The 20,918-nt window shown below is 37.8% G+C and overlaps 1 protein-coding gene across 17 annotated transcripts in view; it reads right to left on the bottom strand.

Moving 5' to 3' along the window:
• The window catches only part of NCOA2 (nuclear receptor coactivator 2), a 283,737-nt gene that overhangs the window by 169,014 nt on the left and 93,805 nt on the right, over positions 1-20,918 (bottom strand). The gene's annotated exons all lie outside the window — the stretch shown is intronic.

Genomic DNA, 20,918 nt, shown 5'->3' with positions numbered 1-20,918 from the left:
TCTGTGGCTTCTTCCCTTAGCCACAGAACTGTTTATACTCTACCTTTTTATGCCATCATCTCTATGATAATACAAGCTTCAAGCAAGCAAAATGCGTCTTTTCTCATAGCTAGTGGATCTAGCACAATGAATGGCATAGAGTGGATTCTCAACACATATTTGTGGCTTTGATGAGAGAATGCTACTTATTAGCATACCTGAATAATTCCTGTGAGTAGCTACAACTTTTCTAGGCTCTGGGCTTGAAGAAAAACACTGGTGAAGAAACACAAAACACAAACTTTAATCTCAGCCACCTCTCTCCAATAAAGGCAAGCAACCCTCCATTGTCAGGTCATATGGTTCCCAATGGGACTGACACCCACCCTTCCACGCAGCCCCTAACATGACCAAGGATTAGCCAAAATGCTTGCTCTACCCCCAGTCTCCTGGCAGTACTGGCTCAGAAATGGGCAGGTAATCCAACCTTGGCCACTGAGAGTCATTCCTGTGATTTCTGTTGGCGCCATCAGGAAAGAAACGCTGCCTTTAAAAGAGAACACTAGCTGCTAAAATGATGGAAGCCAGAGCTGCTGATGACCTTCTTTGCCATCACATGAAGTCCTAATTAAAAAAAGAGGAAAGTAGAGACAAAACAAAGAGAGAAGCTTCTAACAACATCATTTAAGTCCTTCCATCCAGATGTGCCCAGAGCCAGTTGTAGCCTTGGACTTCCCCCTTACACGAGGAAATAAATTCAAGTTTTGCTCATACTGGTTTGAGTTGGGTTTCTTTTGGGGCAGCCAAGAGTCTAGGACTACACATCATCCACCTGTGTTATCCTGTAACTGGCCATCAAAATAAGACTCTACTTATCTTTCAATTATCTGCCATTTTGCACCAACATTTATATAGTTTAGAGCTCAGACAAATTCTTGGGGATACCTTAGTGGGAGGCATGACTTCCAGTACCAGAGCTGAACTCCTACTACTTCATTTGGTGGGTGGAACAATACAAGGTAAGTTGTCAGAACCAGGGGAGAATCCTATGCTCCCTGAACATCTGAAGCTTTCAGGATGATAAAAGCCAGCACCAGAATGAGATCAATTTAGAGAAGACCATGATTCTGTGGGAATCCATGTTACTTACTTGCTTTAATTCTTAAGACAATTTTTTTTTACTTACACAACTATGGGTAAATCGAAATTCATTTTCTAGGGAATGAATTTGGTGACACTGAAAGATCAGGTTTGGTTATATAGGATTCTTCCCAATTTCAAGCAAGATGTAGGAATACTGAATTTTATACTCGTTCACCAACTACTTCCCTACGGATAAAGAAGGAAGGGCGGAGCCAGTTTTCTGAATATAGTGATCACGAAATGTTACAAAACTGGGTGTTCGTCTGAAAAAGGTTTCTCTTCTGGGAGATAGGAAAAGATATCGAAATTAAGACATTATCTTTGGGGCCAGCCCCGTGGCTTAGCAGTTAAGTGCGCGCGCTCCGCTACTGGCGCCCCGGGTTCGGATCCCAGGCGCGCACCGACGCACCGCTTGTCAGGCCATGCTGAGGCCGCATCCCACATACAGCAACTAGAAGGATGTGCAACTATGACATACAACTATCTACTGGGGCTTTGGGGGAAAAAAAGGAGGAGGATTGGCAATAGATGTTAGCTCAGAGCCGGTCTTCCTCAGCAAAAAGAGGAGGATTAGCATGGATGTTAGCTCAGGGCCGATCTTCTTCACAAAATAAATAAATAAATAAAATAAGCAAAACAAACAAAAAAAGACATTATCTTTGTCCTCAGTGACTCATAGAATATAGTAGAAAGCACAAAATGACAAAGAAAAATGGGTTTGAGTGCTAGTATCTGCACTAGGCAGTCTACCAGGCTCTTTTTCCTAAAGGATGATTCTGCATAACAAACACCGTTGGTGGCCTGCCACTACATACGGATTATCAAGAATGGGAGGCCAGTGTGGGCTGCGTGGAAAGAACGCCACATCAGGTATGGACATCTGCAGGGGGAAGAAGGGGTGGGTAGAAGTGGCATACATATCAGCCCTCCTGGCTACGGAAGCGTCTAAGGAAGATGCTAAGCATCATGAACCAGTCATTAAAATTTAGAAAAAAATATATTAGCAATCTCGGGTATGAAAGACGTTTCTGTAGCTGTAATAACTTAAATTCCTCTTTCACTCAGGAAGCATAAGCAGATGGTAATACAGAAAACATTACGCTTGTGGCCTCCAGTAGATCAGGAGAAAAGGTAAGTTATCTGCAAGTGGCTAGGGAGTATTCTCAGACAAGCCTCTAAACTAGGAAACTCATTCCCCCACCCGGGTTTTCTTGGATAGGAGCAGCAGAAGTAACAACACAACAGAATCAGAGGCCTCAGAGCAAAGAGAAATGTAGCCCTCTGCCCACAGTGTCCTGCCTTAACACCATGCATCAGTACACGGCCAAGGCTCAGGAATAAACGGCTTGCACATGGTGGGTATCTTTGACAGCTACTCACAGTATCTGTCTTGAAAAAGCATTAAGCTTTAGAATTTCAGGTTTTCTCACCTGAAAACCACTATTAACCAGAATGCTCGTGAGAGGACAAGTTATGTTATCCCACTACCATCACCAAATTTGGTTCATTTATTATTCAAAGCCCTCCTAAAAATATACCACCATAACCTCCTATTTTAGTAAATATAACATTCTAAAGATAATTTCTCATTCTCTATTATTTAAGATCTTACAGTCCTTAGGACTATCGTTCTGAATGTTTGATACCAATACAAAATAATGAAACTTTATAAGGAGTAGGAGATAATACAGAATGTCTACTAACTTCAATGAAAGTGGGTACATGCACATGTTATTTTCTAACTTCCTTTCAGGAGATTCTATTTAATAGTAATGTAAAGGAAAAATATTATTTAATTCAGCATCTCAGTATGGGGTTCATGTAAACCTAAGTTCAATATATCCAACTAATGCATACAGATTGATTATAAAGATTAATAAAGGTATATTATCATGCACGTATCAACTACTACAAAAACACTTGTCCAAAAAAGGACTACACGGGTGACAAGGTAACTCTACTTTGGATCCTATCTTTACTACTACTTAATTACACGAAATCAGGCAGCTTACTAGATTTGTTTTTTCCCAATTGTAAAATTTCCCTCTCATACAGTCCATGATTCTTTCAATGTCACCAATAATAGTGTAAGGTTGGTAGTAATACTGGGTCTGGTACAATATTAAACCCGAGTGACAGGATCCACTTCTGATGTGCAGTGACTATCGAGGGATCTCAGTGTCCTGGTTTTCTAAAACACTGATGTACTCACTCTGTGTGTATGTTTGTGTGTGTGTGCTCACTTAAAATTGAATTTTCATTTTAACAAACATCCAGAGGCCCCCACTAGCAGGGTCAGGCACTGAGAATAGAATTGGGCAAAGAGAACCTGTCCTCCTGTTCACTCAGGCTCATGTAGACTCAACTCCAGATCTACCTCTAGTGAACACGTTCTAAGATTCAACGCCAACACTGTGACTTTACTACCTAGCTTATGCATGAAATTGAGAAGAGCCTTGCCAGAGATGTTCTAGGCAAAAGACAGAAACTAATGGGGAATTTAAACTTTGCCACAGATATGAGAGAGGAGTAGTTTTTAGGGACACACTACTTAAACTACATCATTTTTTTCCTCTACCTTCAAAGCACAAGTGTTTATTTGTAACGCCAAAATGACGCATTTAAAATGTTCACTTATGGTTTTTTAGATTAATCACAGAGTCACAATGGATTTTTCTATGTAATCTTTCAGATTCTGACATAATGAGTCCAGGAAAAAGAAACAACTTGCTCAAGGTCTCAGAGCCACCAGTGTGGCTGGCTCACGCCAGTGACATGTCCAACGGCTCCCACGAATGTTTGTTTCACTTGTACCTTTTTAAATATAAGATACAAAGATCTGAGAATCCAGGATTAACTTTTTACTTGTTATAGCAACTGCTAGAGCAATCAGTAAGAAAGGTATAACAAGTATGCCATCTACCTGGCAAACATTTTAAAGACTCCACTGCTAACAGGTTATTTTCTGACAATATGTCAAAACGATATTTGTTTTATTTATCTGGTCATATTTTGAGTGATTTTTATTTCTCTTTTTCCCAAGCTTACTATAACAAATTTAGAAATAAGAATGTTCAAAAGTACTCCACTTGAATAAATGTGCGACAGCTCCTTTTTAAAAATCACCCTCTTGTCTCCTTACCAGATGACTGCCAGCAACGACAATACCTCTTGACAACAGCAAGGTACACTAGAAATATGATGAGAGAGGCTGAAGAATACAAATGATCATTGCTGGAGTCTAAGGGTAACACACAATCACTTTCCATATCTCTTTTTGTACTCTCATCCTCAGAGTCTCTGGACTATACTTCCAACCGAGAATTTGTACAAAGCCCTAGCTGGGAGCAAATTTTAACAATAAATGTCCTCCTCTTTGTCTTCCTTATCTTTCTTCTCCCTTCTAAAAAGAGGCTTGACAGAGTGTAGGCAGAAGGAGGTGAGGAAGTAATCACAAAGGAAACGCACATTAAAAGAAAATTTAGTAGAAACACTCAGTGATTTTCAAGAAGAAATTCCAGAAAATTGATTTTTCAGGAGTTGACCCATCACTTTTTGAAGGTCTCTAGCTCTCATGATATTCATTTCTTCTTAGAATGCTGGAAAGGAAAGAATGTAATGGGAAGGGATCTCAACTCTCTCGGCCACTCTATCCCATCTCCATTTTGTCTGTTGCCAAACTGCAAGATCAGATCATTTGTGGGTAACTTATGAGTATCATTTCTTAAGTGATTGTATGTATGTATGTATGAATGTGTGTGTGTGTGTGTGTGTGTGTGTGTGTGTGGTGTGTATCATTAAAGGTGATTTTAACTGATCATTAGATTGTTACTCAGGAAAGAAGCCTTGCCTCTACCCATTGGCAGTATGAGTTAAGACTTTTAAGGCACAAAATGGAGGAGAAATGCCAGGAGGGGAATGAAAAAAGGAGGAAGAGTAGAGTATACGGCCTGGGCAATAGGTAGAGCTCAGCTGGGAACAGCTGCTGAGTTGTTCATCTGAAATTTTCAGAAATATGACTCACCCTGGACTAGGAACAGGAGTCAGAGATGAGGAAGAGAGGCAGATGATGAGGAGAGGGAGGAGAAGGAGGAAGATAAAAGCTCGTTCTTAAGAACAATTTTTCTAAGTTCTAAGTGCCTTATATGAATTATCTCAAAACCACATACTAGAAAAAGAACAGATGTTTTAGCGAGGTAGGGAAGTGGAATTTGAACAGAAAGAATAGATTAGACTCAAAATGACATCAAGAATAAAGGGGCCTCAACATAGGCTTTATCTCAGATGCCCAATAAAACGGGACCTTTTTTATTCTTTCTGTCCAATGTACCTGCAACTGACTGTAAAAAGGACATGTTCTTATAATACCCTTACATGTGTAATAGTTTTTACACCATCATGCTTAATCACTTTTTATACATCTTCAACTAGAGTATTCTTCAACTAGAGAATATACTGAATATAATTTATTAAACTCTAGTAGGTAAACTAAAATCAACACGAATTTACTTAGTCCTTTGTATAAACCCAAGTATTACGGACTCCTCTCTATCATTTAGCAGGAAAATTTACAATCTAGTTGTGCTAGGTTGGGAATGTAGTAGCCACCATAGAAGCCCACATTCTCAAGACGCTTTCAGCTAAGATTGTAACCAGTAGTTATTTGTCTGTCTTTGTGGCACCTGAGTCCCATACACTAAAGATGTCCCTTATTTCTGTGTTTCATTTCTAGCTACTCCTGTTGTAAAGATCTAGAATACACAGCAGGGTTGTAGATTGCATAGCAAAATAACCACAAGGTCAAGAGTGTCAAGAGATGCACAGCAGTGGGTCCAGCGTCCACTCCCCTTCCCACAGTGTACCCGCTACAGTAAATTCTTTACATTTGATACATTGCTTTGTAATCTCATTTATGTAATTTAATGTCTGTCTGCCATTTCTCTTACTACATTGTAAGATGTGGGTGGAACCAAGACCATTTATATTGCTTCTGTATACCTAAAACATTCCTACTTTACTGTGTGCACAATAACTGCTCCAAAAATGAAGACAGACTAAATCAAAAAAAAAACTGTCAGTCGGCTGGGGAATGAAAAGCAAATGAGGGCTTTCACCTCATCCAGAAGTTCCATCTGCCCCACTAAAGGAGGTCCTATGCAAAATAAAAATACAACAGATTTGGGAAATACATTGACCCAAGTTCAAATTCTAGAGCTACCTACTTCACTATATGACCTTAATTAATCTCTATGGACCTGTATTTTCATCTATAAAATGGGGACAATTTCTCTCTCCCAAGCTGATATTAAGAATTTGATGAAATAAATGTATATTATATGTATGCATATTAAGGACTAGCAGAATGCAAGAAAAGCTTCCTTCTTAAAACTCCTTTATATTCTGATTTATAAAAATACTATTTCTACATTTTATTTTAAAATGATGTGGTCAAGCCGTTACTAGAGGGTATATGAACAAATTTTTTAAAAGACTTAACAACCATGAGGTATAATATAAATAAAGACTCTAAGAAAATTTTTAGAGGTAGATTTTTTGTGTGTGTCTGAGGAAGATCAGCCCTGAGCTAACATTCATGGCAATCCTCCTCTTTTTGCTGAGGAAGACCGGCCCTGGGCTAACATCTGTGCCCATCTTCCTTCACTTTATATGGGACAGCGCCACAGCATGGCCTGACAAGCAGTGCATCGGTGCGCACCCAGGATCCAAACCCAGGCTGCCAGCAGCGGAACGCACACACTTAAGCACTATATCACGGGGCCGGCCCCTTTAGAGGTAGATTTAACCAGTGATTTAAGAAATAGCATGAATTACTGAAACACTGAAAGCATATTTCACAGAATTAAATTATAACATTATTAGGTATATGCTTTAAAAAACAGCTTTAAAAGAAAAGAAAAAAGGAAAATGGTAGTTGTTAAAGTAAATTTGAGGTGGTAAGTAATTAAAACTTTTTGTGTTCATGGTGAATACTGTTAATTATATCACAAAAACTCATAAGCAACCAAAAACACTATGCACTGATCCTACAGAGCACCCGTAATTTCCCCTACGTAAAAAGAGTAGGAAAAACCTGAGAAGGGTAGCCTAAATTTTACATTTTATAAAATGCCATGTCTGTTAGTTGAGATTATGACTATCTGAAAAACAGTCAACATGAAATAGAAACTGTACTTCAACATAAATTAAGCTTTTTTTAAGTAACTGAAAGGACTCTCTAGTCACTCTTAGAAATATATTTTCTAAATAAAAATTGAAATTTGCTTTTGAATTGAACATTCTCTTCTCTTTGTGTGAAAGGGTCCTAATATAACGTTTTTTATTACAGGAATTCCAAGAAATTTCTTTTTAAGATTTTTTTAATTGAGGAAAACTTCTAAAATTATTTTTAAAGAGAAGAACATGAAAAAGAAAGTGGGCTAGCCCCCTTTTCTATCCTTCAAAACAAAATAACCCATGTTAATAGAACATCTAAATGCAAATCTCATTGAGCGAATTATCTGTGTAACCTCATTTGAAACCAAGGAACAGCTTAATATCATTTCTGTGACTTGCATTTTCCTTTATTAATTAATGTCAGATAATCATTTCTGATATAATATACAATTTAGCAACTTGATGGGCTTTCAGTTTTACTAGTAGCCACAATGATATGGACCCCCAGACCCTCACTGGGAGGGAGGAGACAGCAAACACAATGCTAAGCCTTGTCACAGCCTTATCCATACTGAGGAGGTTAGCTTGCAACTTTATTTTCAGATTACTAATCTTTTTTTTTTTTTTGGCTTTGTTGGTCTGTTTTTTTTTGTTTTTTATTTTTTAAGAGCACCTGTAGTTTCCCCTATGTAATAAGTAAACTTTCACAGGCAAAACACTACCAACGTGTGCACTATTAAGAATACCATTTTTATGCTTACCCTAAAACTCAACTGACCATGGACACTGAGCTAACCACTCGAGAGGAGCAAAACTGAGATTCTTTATTTCTAGTTCCTTTTGTTGTCCAAGTGAGGCCAATGAAATGCACTTGCTATTTCCCTCCTCCATGGGACAAGACACCCGAGGATGGTCCTCCTCAGCTCCAAAAGACACATTCTCCATCTAACAATGTCTTTGATCAAAAAAAAAAAAAAAGGAGGAAGAAAAGAAGGGAAACATCGCCTAAATGACATGGCTTTCTGCAAAAGATCTTGATCAAGAGGAGGAAATGTAAAAGGATTTCAACCTAAAGTGGAACTGGAGGATACGCAATAGAGAATCTCACGCATGTGCCTTCAGAAGAACAGAACTTAAGAATCGAGAGACTGATTTCAATTAAATGCCTGATTTATAGAAGACCAAGACTTAGCTCCTAACCAATGAACATCCACCAACAATCGCTTCCCATCCTAAAGCCAGTGAACTGACCACTTGGACTCTGGCTGGACTCCCCCTCTTTGCACTCCTTGCCTATAAATACAAGTCACCCCAAACCCCCAGTGGACTCGCCTATAGCCTGCTATAGCATGCATTTCCCAAATTGCAATTCCTCTGCTATTCCCGAATAAACTCAATTTCTGGTTTGAAAAAAAAAATTACCACTGACAGACTGGGTTTGAATCCCACTTCTGCTCTAACCAGCTAATTAAATTAGGTGTGCACCACTGGGCAAGTCACTTGAACCTCTCAGTGCCTTCGTTTTCCCATCTCTAAAATAAGATCATAATAGCAGTTACTTAAGTTTCTTTTGAGGATTATGTGGATTATTACGAGAAGAGTTTAGAATACTACCTGGCACATGATTGGCATAATATGCATGCTAGCAATTACAAATGATATTTCAGTTCCAAGAACTTTCTCTCCCATTTGTACTATGATTGAAACAGGATCTTATGTTGATAATACTTGGTTCCACAGCCAGGTCTCTGTATTGAAACCACATTGCTGAGTGGCCTATAACTATGAAATGTAATCAAACATAAGTAACTGTACATTTAATTAAATGGATGACTTAAACACATACATCTTAATTTGTGTTCATGTCCTACTTTCTACCTGTTTGGAGTCCCATCATGATTATTAATCTTGGGTAATATAGTAATGTTATTTCAGATAAAACAAATTTATATATTTAATGACATATTGATGCAGAAAAATTACATGTGCATATATGGGCAGCTATCACATTAAAAATGTTCTGTGATTAAAACAATGAAAAAATATTAACTGACACACGGCTCTATATAATGAAAAAAGATTTTAATGAAACAGGATGCTTCTCATTCAATTTCCTTCACATCCTTTGTTTTTTTTTTATAATTTTTTATTTATTTATTTACTTTTCCCCCAAAGCCCCAGTAGATAGTTGTATGTCATAGCTGCACATCCTTCTAGTTGCTGTATGTGGGACGTGGCCTCCGCATGGCCGGAGAAGCGGTGCGTCGGTGTGCGCCCGGGATCCGAACCCGGGCCACCAGCAGCGGAGCGCGCACACTTAACCGTTAAGCCACGGGGCCGGCCCTTCACATCCTTGATTTACATCTTTTGAGCACTTGCTTCTGACAAAGCTCATTTTGCAGTATCTGATGGGATCAAGTTAATCAAAACTTTGTTTTCTGAGATCAGAATCATTTTTCCCACTTAACTAGTATAGAAGGTGGCACAAAATGTCTGCAATTGTTACAAGATTCAATTAAAAGCAGATGAGTTGAAAGACACCAAGTTCTGTTTCACTATACACATTACGGCCCAGGATATAAAATTTGAATGCTTTGAAAATAAAAAGTGGTTTAGTCTCAACTTCAAATCAAAGATGATTTAGACATGATCAAAACATACTTCACATTCTGACACAAAGAACTTATCCAGAGTTTAGACTGATACAGCACATGTAAAGGCCAAGAGCCATGTCTTGCCAAAATTAATGGTAATGCTTGTTTTTCCTTTTCTCTCTCTATCCCTCAAGGTAAGCTATATGTATCTCTGCTTCAAAACACTGTGAAAACTTGAACTACCTCATGAAACCTCATTGTGGTATATAAATAATGACCAGATATGTCATTTTCATAATCAGCCCTGGAAATTTAGTAGGAAATAGGACCCTTAATCAACAGAAACTTCAGTAAAACTAAAGACTTAATTAAAAACACACTGAAGTAGGGCCGGCCCGGTGGCGCAAGCGGTTAAGGGCGCGCGCTCCGCTGCGGCAGCTCGGGGTTTGCCGGTTCAGATCCTGGGCGCGCACCGACGCACCACTTGGCAAGCCATGTTGCGTCAGCCTCCCATATAAAGTGGAGGAAGATGGGCGTGGATGTTAGCCCTGGGTCAGTCTTCCCCAGCAAAAAGAGGAGGATTGGCAGATGTTAGCACAGGGCTGATCTTCCTCACAAAAAATAAAAAAAACAACCACACTGAAGTAGGGCCAGCCCAGTGGCATAGTGGTTAAGTTTGCACGCTCCACTTTGGCAGCCTGGGGTTCACAGGTTTGGATCCCGGGCACAGAGCTACACACCACTCACCAAGCCGTGCTGTGGCGCATCCCACATGCACACATGCAAAATAGAGGAAGACTGGCACAGATGTTAGCTCAGGGCCACTCTTCCTCAAGGAAAAACAGGAAGACTGGTGACAGATGTTAGCTCAGGGCCAGTCTTCCTCACCAAAAAAAACAAAAACAAAAAAACACTAAAGTAGAAATATCATCATAAGCTCAAAATATCAAATTTATTGGAATAAATAAATAATAAATAAATGCCTCTTATTTTCTATCTCTAAAATGAGAAAGGGTCATGAAGTAAGTGTATGGGCTCCTGGTGTGGCAGTTCTAGATCCCACAGGGAGTCTAGGATGGCCACCACGGCACAATGTCTGCGGTGACTGTGGCCGGCACCACAGGCAGTATTTGGCTCTGGGGTTAAACAGCACTGGTGATGAGCCACTGTGGTGTGAAAGGGGAAAGGTCTTTGTATTCTTTATTCTAAATAAGGAGGCAAAAAATAAGATGGGAAATAGACATAGTGAGCACTCATGATTTAAAGCAATATGCAGCGGCATTTAGGATATGCTAAAATAAAAACACATTTAAAAGATAACAGTAGTATTTTATAAAAGGCTATCATTTTATATTTTCAAAAGATACTTGAAAGTTTTTTTTTTTTTTTTTGTGAGGAAGATCAGTCCTGAGCTAACATCCATGCTAATCCTCCTCTTTTTGCTGAGGAAGACCGGCTCTGAGCTAACATCTATTGCCAATCCTCCTCCTTTTTTTTTTTTTTACCCCCAAAGCCCCAGTAGATAGTTGTATGTCATAGCTGCACATCCTTCTAGTTGCTGTATGTGGGACGCGGCCTCAGCATGGCCGGAGAAGTGGTGCGTCGGTGTGCGCCCGGGATCCGAACCCGGGCCGCCAGCAGCGGAGCGCGAGCACTTAACCGCTAAGCCACGGGGTGGGCCCTAAAGAGAAAGTTTGAACCTGACCTTGAAAGATAAATATGTCAGTTAACAAGTTCTAAGAAGTAATAACTTAGGTGTTAGACAATAAAGATTCTATGAAACTTTGTGGATATTTCAAAGCAGCAGCAACATTAAGCATCTAACTTCTACATTAGAGAAACACTTAAATATTCCAAAGAAAATCTAGATTCCACTAGGTTAATAAAACAAAAGCTACCATTGGATATAAAAATATATACATGTGAAACCAACCTATTTGTCTAACAGATGTTTAACTCAAAGGAATTTTACATTTCTATTCTATTCAAATATAATAGCATGAGTAACCACAATACAGTTTACAAAATACATTAGTCCAAAACTATCTCCTATTTTCACACTCTTTCAAAACCTAGGAAACAGAAGTTTATTTTCTGAACTATCACATAAGAGGAAAAATTGGAAATCTAGATCAAACAGCTTTTTTAATGACAAAGAATTGAAAGAAACTGAAAGATCAACTGTTTCCTTTGGCTTGTACTCTAATTTAAGCTACCAATGCAATAATCATGACAGAGGTGCTTCTTTCAAAGACAATCTTTCCTAGCGTAAGTAAAGACAAAGGTCTCAGTCCTCACGTGAGGAAGGCACTGCCAGGTCCCCGCAAGCTTCCCCGCTCATCTTCCCGCTGAAGCGCCCCCTGGCCTATCACATTCTCGCTTTCCCGTCCTTTCCCCTTCTCAAAGGGGGAGAGTAAAACTGCGCCCCAGTTCTGTGATGCTGACGATAACAAACTCCCATTCCTTTAGGCTGAAACCACACAATTTTGAAATTGTGTTCAAATGTATGATTTCCGCTTATGAAATGTCTATAACTGGCACCAAAAAGGCCAAAACTGTTGGTTTAAAGAAAGTGAAGTCCTCAAATTAATCAATTCTAAATCAATTCAATATTTTTGAATACTTCAACAAGTAACGAAGGTAAACAGTTCTATAGACTACGGCACCACAAAATTCACCTTGCATGGAGACACATACTTAAGAGATCCCCCAAAACTGGCCTACATAAATTTAGTGTATGGTTAAACTTCCATTTAGCCATTATTAAATTCTACATACTTCTTACTCTCCCTTTGCCCTTTTTGGATGAGAAGGCAGAAGTGTAGCTGATACTACGACAAGAAACACATTTCCATTGATTATAGACACCCATGAATCATTCATGAAGCAGCAAACAATGCTTAGACAATCTAATGCATGGAATTAGGTTAAAATCACAATTTGCAAAATTTACTGTTAACTTCTCTGGGTTTCTACAGTTTTTCTGAGTCTCAATAGAAACATCTATATCTTAATGCCAAAGAATCACAGAAAGAAAAAAACCTACTTTAATTTTATGGATATGAATAATTTTATAAATAAATGCTCGATTTATCCCTTACATCTAGAAGTTGTAAACAGTGGAATATGACATAAATGATCTGAGCTTCAAAAATAAACTATGAGGTGTTTAACGGAAGCAGCGTGATTTTATTTGCTGTTTTATCTTTCAGGAGATTCTGCCAAGGTCAGCTGCCTCAAATTCAACACCTGCCTAGAAAATAACACAGATCTGTCACTTTCCTTCCGAAGTGAAAGGGAACGGCATAGCTAAAAATCCTACTAACTGACCCAAATCAAATGCCATGTATTTCTAACATCATTACAGTAGCACTTAGGTGAAATTCTACTTATCAGAGACCTTCTCCTTAAAGCTAACAACTCTACTATCCAGATAAGTAGAATACACAAATTTGAACTGAAATCTAAAGGCCAATAACAAGAAGGGGCAGGAGAATACACATTTTATTAACAATCTGCAAACCAAGGATACAAAATCAACATACAAAAATCAGTTGCATTTCTGTACACTAACAACGAAGTAGCAGAAAGAGAAATTAAGAATACCATCCCATTTACAATTGCAACAAAAAGAATAAAATACCTAGGAATAAACTTAACCAAAGAGGTGAAAGATCTGTACACCGAAAACTATAAAACATTTCTGAAAGAAATTGAAGAAGACACAAAGAAATGGAAAGATATTCCACGCTCTTGGATTGGAAGAATTAACATAGTTAAGATGTCCATACTTCCTAAAGCCATCTATAGATTCAATGCAATCCCTATCAAAGTTCCAGCAACATTTTTCACAGAAATAGAACAAAGAATCCTAAAATTTATATGGAACAACAAAAGACCCCGAATAGCTAAAGGAATCCTGAGAAAAAAGAACAAAGCTGGAGGTATCACACTCCCTGATTTCAAAATATACTACAAAGCTGTAGTAACCAAAACAGCATGGTACTGGCACAAAAACAGACACACAGATCAATGGAATAGAATCGAAAGCCCAGAAATAAACCCACACATCTATGGACAGCTAATCTTTGACAAAGGAGCCAAGAACATACAATGGGGAAAAGAAAGTCTCTTCAACAAATGGTGTTGGGGGCCGGCCCTGTGGCTTGGTGGTTAAGTGCGCGCGCTGCGATGCTGGTGGCCCGGGTTCGGATCCCGGGTGCGCATCGAGGCACCACTTCTCCGTCCATCCTGAGGCCGAGTCCCACATACAGCAACTAGAAGGATGTGCAGCTATGACATACAACTATCTACTGGGGCTTTGGGGGGAAAAAATAAAATAAATAAAATATTTAAAAAAAAAAAAAAAAAAAACAAATGGTGTTGGGAAAACTGGATAGCCACATGCAAAAAAATGAAAGTAGACCCTTACCTTACACCATGCACAAAAATTAACTCCAAATGGATTAAAGACTTGAATGTAAGACCTGAAACTATGAAACTTCTAGAAGAAAACATAGGCAGTACGCTCTTCCACATCGGTCTTAGCAACATCTTTTCAAACACCACATCTGACCGGGCAAGAGAAACAATAGAAAAAATAAACAAATGGGACTACATCAAACTAAAAACCTTCTGCACAGCAAAGGAAACCATCAACAAAACGAAAAGACAACCTAACAATTGGGAGAAGATATTTGCAAACCATACATCTGATAAGGGCTTAATCTCCAAAATATATGAAGAACTCATGCATCTCAACAACAAAAAAACTACCAACCCAATTAAAAAATGGGCAAAAGACCTGAACAGACATTTCTCCAAAGAAAATATACAGATGGCCAACAGACACATGAAAAGATGTTCAAAATCACTAACTAACAGGGAAATGCAAATCAAAACTACAATGAGATATCACCTCACGCCCGTCAGAATGGCTATAATTAACAAGACAGGAAACAATATGTGTTGGAGAGGATGTGGAGAGAAGGGAACTCTCATACACTGCTGGTGGGAGTGCAAACTGGTGCAGCCACTATGGAAAACAGTATGGAGATTCCTCAAAAAATCAAGGATAGAACTACCGTATGATCCAGCTATTCCACTGTTGGGTATTTATCCAAAGAACTTGAAAACACCAATTTGCAAAGGTACATGCGCCCCTGTGTTCATTGCAGCGTTATTCACAATAGCCAAGACTTGGAAGCAACCTAAGTGCCCATCAAGGGACAAATGGATAAAGAAGCTGTGGTATATATACACAATGGAATACTACTCAGCCATAAGAAACGATGAAATCCAGGCATTTGTGACAACATGGATGGACATTGAGGGTATAATGCAAAGTGAAATAAGTCAGAGGGAGAAGGTCAAATACCGTATGATTTCCTTCATTAAGTAGTAGATAATAACAACAATAAACAAACACATAGGGACAGAGATTGGATCGGTGGTTACCAGAGGGGAAGGGGGGAGGGAGGAGGGTGAAAGGGATAATTCGGTACATGTGTGGTGATGGGTTGTAATTAGTATTTTGGTGGTGAACATGATGTAGTCCATGCAGAAATTGAAGTACAATGATGTACACCTGAAATTTTTACAATGTTATAAACCAATGTTACTGCAATAAACAAAAAATTTATTATTAAAAAAAAACAAAACAAAACAAAAAAAAAAACAATCTGCAAACCACTTCTCCCCACTCCCATGCACACATGCACCTGTTCTACAGTACAGAAAAGCACAGCTGAGAAATCAGAGCCCTCTCTCACTTTCTCAGAAGACTCTGACTCCAGAGCCACCTCCTCCAAGACATGCTAACTCAAAAGATCTATACAAGGCATAGACTGATAATACTTTTAATTTTAATTATTTCCAAAGAATAGCAGCTATGTCAACAGAAGTCACACTTAGAAACTCTCAGTTAAAAAAATGAACAGTGCTCTCACAGTAAAATAGCTCTAAACTGAACTCAACTCTCTTACAATTCAAGAAACATCCTTATGAATTTTATAAAAATATATGTTTTTAAATTGCTGTCTGTAATTCTAAATTTTGCTATTCCCAGAATTTGGATTAACTAGAAAAATCAGGTTCTCCCACATTTCTGGTATATTTTTCAGCAATGAACTATGCTTACTAACATCACTTTGCTTGGTTGTACTTATAGAAATAGTAATGCCACCTTTCTAAATGAAGATTGCCTGAAAGAAATCATCAACAAAATGAAAAGACAAGCTACCCACTGGGAGAAGATCTTTGCAAATCATATATCTGATAAGGGGTTAATACCCAAAATATACGAAGAACTCATACAACTCAACAACAAAAAACAACTCCATGAAAAAACGGGCAGAGGATACAGACATTTTTTCCAAAGAAGATATACAGAGCTGGCCAATAGGCACATAAAAAAATGTTCAATATTATTAATTATTAGGGAAATGCAAATCAAAACCACAACGAGATATCACCTTACACCTACCAGAATGGCTATGATTAAAAAGACAAGAAATAAGTGTTGGAGAGGATGTAGAGAAAAGGGAACCCTTGTACACTGCTGGTGGGAATGTAAACTGGTGCCGCCGCTATGGAAAACAGTATAGAGATTCCTCAAAAAATTAAGAATAGAAACACCATACAACCCAGCTATTCCACTTCTGGGGATTTACCCAAAGAACACGAAAACACTAATTCAAAAAGATAAATGCACCCCTATGTCCACTACAGCATTATTCACAATAGCCAGGACTTGGAAGCAACCTAAGTGCCTATTAATGGATGAATGGATAAAGAATACACACACACACACACACACACACAATGGAACACTACTCAGCTATAAAAAAAGACAAAATCATCATTTGCAACAACATGGATGGAGCTTAAGGATATTATGCTGAGCGAAGTCAGAGATGGAGAAAAACAAATACCTTAGGATTTCACTTGTATGTGGAAGACAGAAAAACAACAACAACAAACACACACACAAATACAGAGAACAGATTGGTGGTTACCAGAGGGGAAGGGCAGTGGGTGGGGAGGGCAAAGGGGTAAAGGGGCACATTCGCACATTGACGGACGGCAACTAGACTTTGGTGGTGAACACAATGCAGGCAATACAGAAATCAAAATATAATGATGTACACCTGAAACTTAAAACGTTATAAACCAATGTGACCTCAATAAAAAAATTAATTAAAAAAATAAAAAATAAATGAAGATTGCCTGACTCTGTGATTGCCTCAACCCCACTAAGCACAACACACCTACCTCACGAGGTGTGTACCTTCCTAGGAGCACACTTTTAAAGCACTGTTAACTCCATATAAACAAAACATCTACTTACAATAGACAGCTTTTGCTGTTGGTGCTGTTGCCTGAACCTCTGCTCGTAGGGATAGATTAAGACTTTTAGTAGGAATAGACATATAATCCAGAAATCAATGCTTAGGTTTTTTCTTTAAAAGAAAAATCAGAAAGCCAAAATTCAACGTAAAAATACTGAGCAAGGAAATACGGAATTAAACTTGCATTGATATTCCTTTTCCAGTTTAATAATTTTTTGGTAATAATTCTTTATATTTCCCACAGCACTTAGCATAGGCTAGCACAATATAAATTATTAATAAATGTTTCTGAAAGGAGAGCTAGAAGGAAGGAAGGATGGTCTGAAGGTAAAGAGAAGGAGGGAAAAGAGAAAGGAGAGTTAACGGTGCTGCACGAGTGTAGTTTTATGGGAAAACTAAGCCAACCTGTTTACACTAATGTGTGCATAAACAAGAGAGGAGACTAGAATAGTAAAAATGCTTTAAAAAATGGCCTGTCATACAAATAGTTTCCAACTGATGGCTTTGTGTCAATAACACCCATTGGAAGACAACTTCCACCTACCAGTAAGCCTGTTTTGTCCTGAACTCAGCAGTCCATTCTACATACGAAGAGCAGAGGAGTCTACCCAGGGGGCTAGGATTACGATTCTAGCTTGAATAGCTAAATGATTGAGGCCATTTTGTCAACTGTCAAAATATTTGTTATTTTCCAGATCACAGTGCCTACCATGCTGACATTTGAAGGCAATAACACAAAAGGAGCAATACAATTAAATGTCAGCAGCTTTTGCCTAAAGCAAAAGATATGTATTTAAATATTCTAAATTTCTGTTTAGATTAATACTGATTTTCAGTGGCCAGTGCTCAAAGCCTCAGATCTGTAGCTCAAACCAAGCTGCCTGTCTTCATGGGCATTTACACGTCTCTCTGTTAAATCAGATATCTAATCACAAATCTTCTCACATATATGAACAAAGAGAGAATTCAAAATCCAACAAATATTCATTTGCAATGTACTTTCAACCATGTCATATCCAATATGCACATAATTGCTTTTATGTCTTATATGCTTAATATAAGTTTCAGTATTTAGCAATTCGTATATAACAACAAAGTGTCTTAGTATCATAAGAAGTATATTATGCTTTATTGTACTTGGGAGAACTTCTCTCTCCATATGTTAATATTCAAGAGTCAGGCTCCACCTAACACATGTGAACAATCCTTCACCCCCCTATCCCATCCTGCCCTCCCATCCCAAATCTTAGCAGAGAGAAAATGAACTTATAAATAAACCCAAAGTACGTACGAATCCACAGTGAGTTAGTTCAGTTTTCCACAGTGAAGGGAAAATTACATTTCAAGGTTATGTTTCAAACAGATTTATCTAATGCTTGCTCCTGTTTTGACTATCAAGTCTAAGAAAATTTTATTGGTGAACTTTAAAAATGCTAAAATGTGAGACTGGAATGGTAATACTAATGTAGCTATAGATTACAAAGCACAGTTCAGCCTGTTAAATAAATTTTGTCTTTTTCATTGAAACTACAGAACTCCCTTTCCATATACTCAAATCTGGAATTTGCATTTACACTCATAGATACAATCCTTTTGGAAAGTGTGAGAAAACGTAATCAATCATGTTTTCAAATAAAAATTTTAACATGTATTCAACAACATTGCCTCCACAATATTAAACATTTAAGACTCAAAATATTTTTATATAACATGTCCTTCTCTGCCTCGAAAATAAACTAAATAAGCTGAAGTTCTATTTGAACCAACTCTGCTTTACCTCGAAACTATGCCACTTCATTTCTCAAATAATTAACAACTTTTCCTCAGAGATGTAAATTACTATACGTTCCAAGATAAGGGTTCTAAGTAATTCTATAGTCACTATATTTCACACAACCTGTTCTCTGTAGGAAAAGTGATTCATCCAAAAACCACAGATGCTACCTGTAACCTAAAATTTCTAATATTGCAAGGGATAAAGAATGCTGATCCACAGTATACCACGTTTATAATAGAAAAAGGAATTCAAATGGCTTTCCCCCATGTACCTGCCCCCCAAAAGAGTGAGTATGCAATAAAAGTGCCAGAGTGGAACTTTAAATTGTTTAGGTAGTTATTAAATTTCAAATGAGTCGTCATGTTTCACAGTTTGAAATAAAGGTTGAAAGTTAAGACTTGCTAATGAAATATAAGCAAAATAATGTCTGACTTTTAAATTAATTCTGAAGTCCTCCAATATAAACACGATTTCCCTACATTACACTTACTGTCACAGATATGCTTGTATTCAGGGCTATTTAGGCAGAAAATGGAGCTCAGTGGTTCAGATCAAGGTCTTTGGAGTGGCAAACCGCCACTCACTTGATACGACCTTGGAAAAATCACTTAACCTCTCTAAGCTTCAATTTCCTTATCTGTTATTCTGAAGATAACTGAAAGCACTTACATAATGCCTGGCACACAGTTAGGAGAGCAGTAAGTAATAGCTGCTGTTATTAGTATTAACAAAGGAATCTCTGCAAGTTGCACTTGTAAATTAGATGTGAATAAGAAATGGCCATTTAATTCCTAAAATTTGACTTAAAAAAAAAAAAAAAAACCTAAAGGTCAGACTTAGTTCTTTCTATAAATGAAAAATCATAGTGGCAGAAGGAGAGACCAATGCCTGAAGAAGGTAAAACCGATCAAAAAAGAAAACAAGAAACAAGAACCCCAAAACAGCAACCAATATCCTGGAACACTTAAAGAAAACTGCCAAAGACACAAGGACATGGATGGTCAGCTTATGCCATAGCTGTCCTTCATAAGGAATTCAAACATCAACCAAGACGCATGAAAAACGACAAAAAAATTTCCCCAATCTAGAAACAGGACACTAATTAAGTCAGTTGCATTTTGTATCCGGTAACAGGTAGTGGAAAAATTTTAACTTGCTTGATTTTCAGAGAAAAAACTGGACAACTTTCAAATCTACTTTGCTCTCTATAAAGATATCACAAAACATATCCACTATGGTAGCATGATCCAGCTCAAGTAAGGTGAGAAGCTCCCACACCTGCTTCAGGTTTGTCCATTACTTGATCATAAGAACCTTCTAGGGTAGTGACAAAATACATATGGAATTAGAAGCATGAGCCTCTGACTTCTGCCCTGATGAAGCATACTTGAGTTCATAAAGTATGCAACACAGGAAATTTCTTATAACATTTAAGAGCTATATACTTTAAGTGTCCGATATAAGTTAATTTCATATTTAGAAATAAGTATAAGGAACTATTTCTAGCTTGTATTTACAGGTGCACAGTTCAATGACTCTGAATATAAATAAATTCTTAATATCTTTTACCCAAGAATTACTTTAATGAACATTTATTGAGTGGTTCCCACACACTAGGCACTATCCTAAGGGTTAGGGATACTGTTTTTAACAAGATAAAAAGGTCCCAATGTTCATGGAGCTTATAGTCTAGTAGGGGAGACTTTAATAAAGAAATAAATAAGAATGTATCACCTGATAATAAACATTATGATAAAAATAAACCAGGGTTGTGTGATAAGGAGTGATTGAGAAGCTATCTCAGACTGGTTGGACAAGGAAAGCCTGCTCATTAAATTTCAAGCATCTACCCCCATAAGACTGAAATTTGATGCCAAAATCTATAACAGCTATTCTTTTATT

This window comes from Ceratotherium simum, chromosome 31 (genome assembly GCF_057802395.1).
Source record: "Ceratotherium simum simum isolate JZ-2026a chromosome 31, ASM5780239v1, whole genome shotgun sequence".
In the NCBI taxonomy this organism is placed as follows: domain Eukaryota; kingdom Metazoa; phylum Chordata; class Mammalia; order Perissodactyla; family Rhinocerotidae; genus Ceratotherium; species Ceratotherium simum.
Note: the sequence above shows the minus strand (reverse complement) of the source record. Positions and strands in the feature narration are given on the sequence as shown.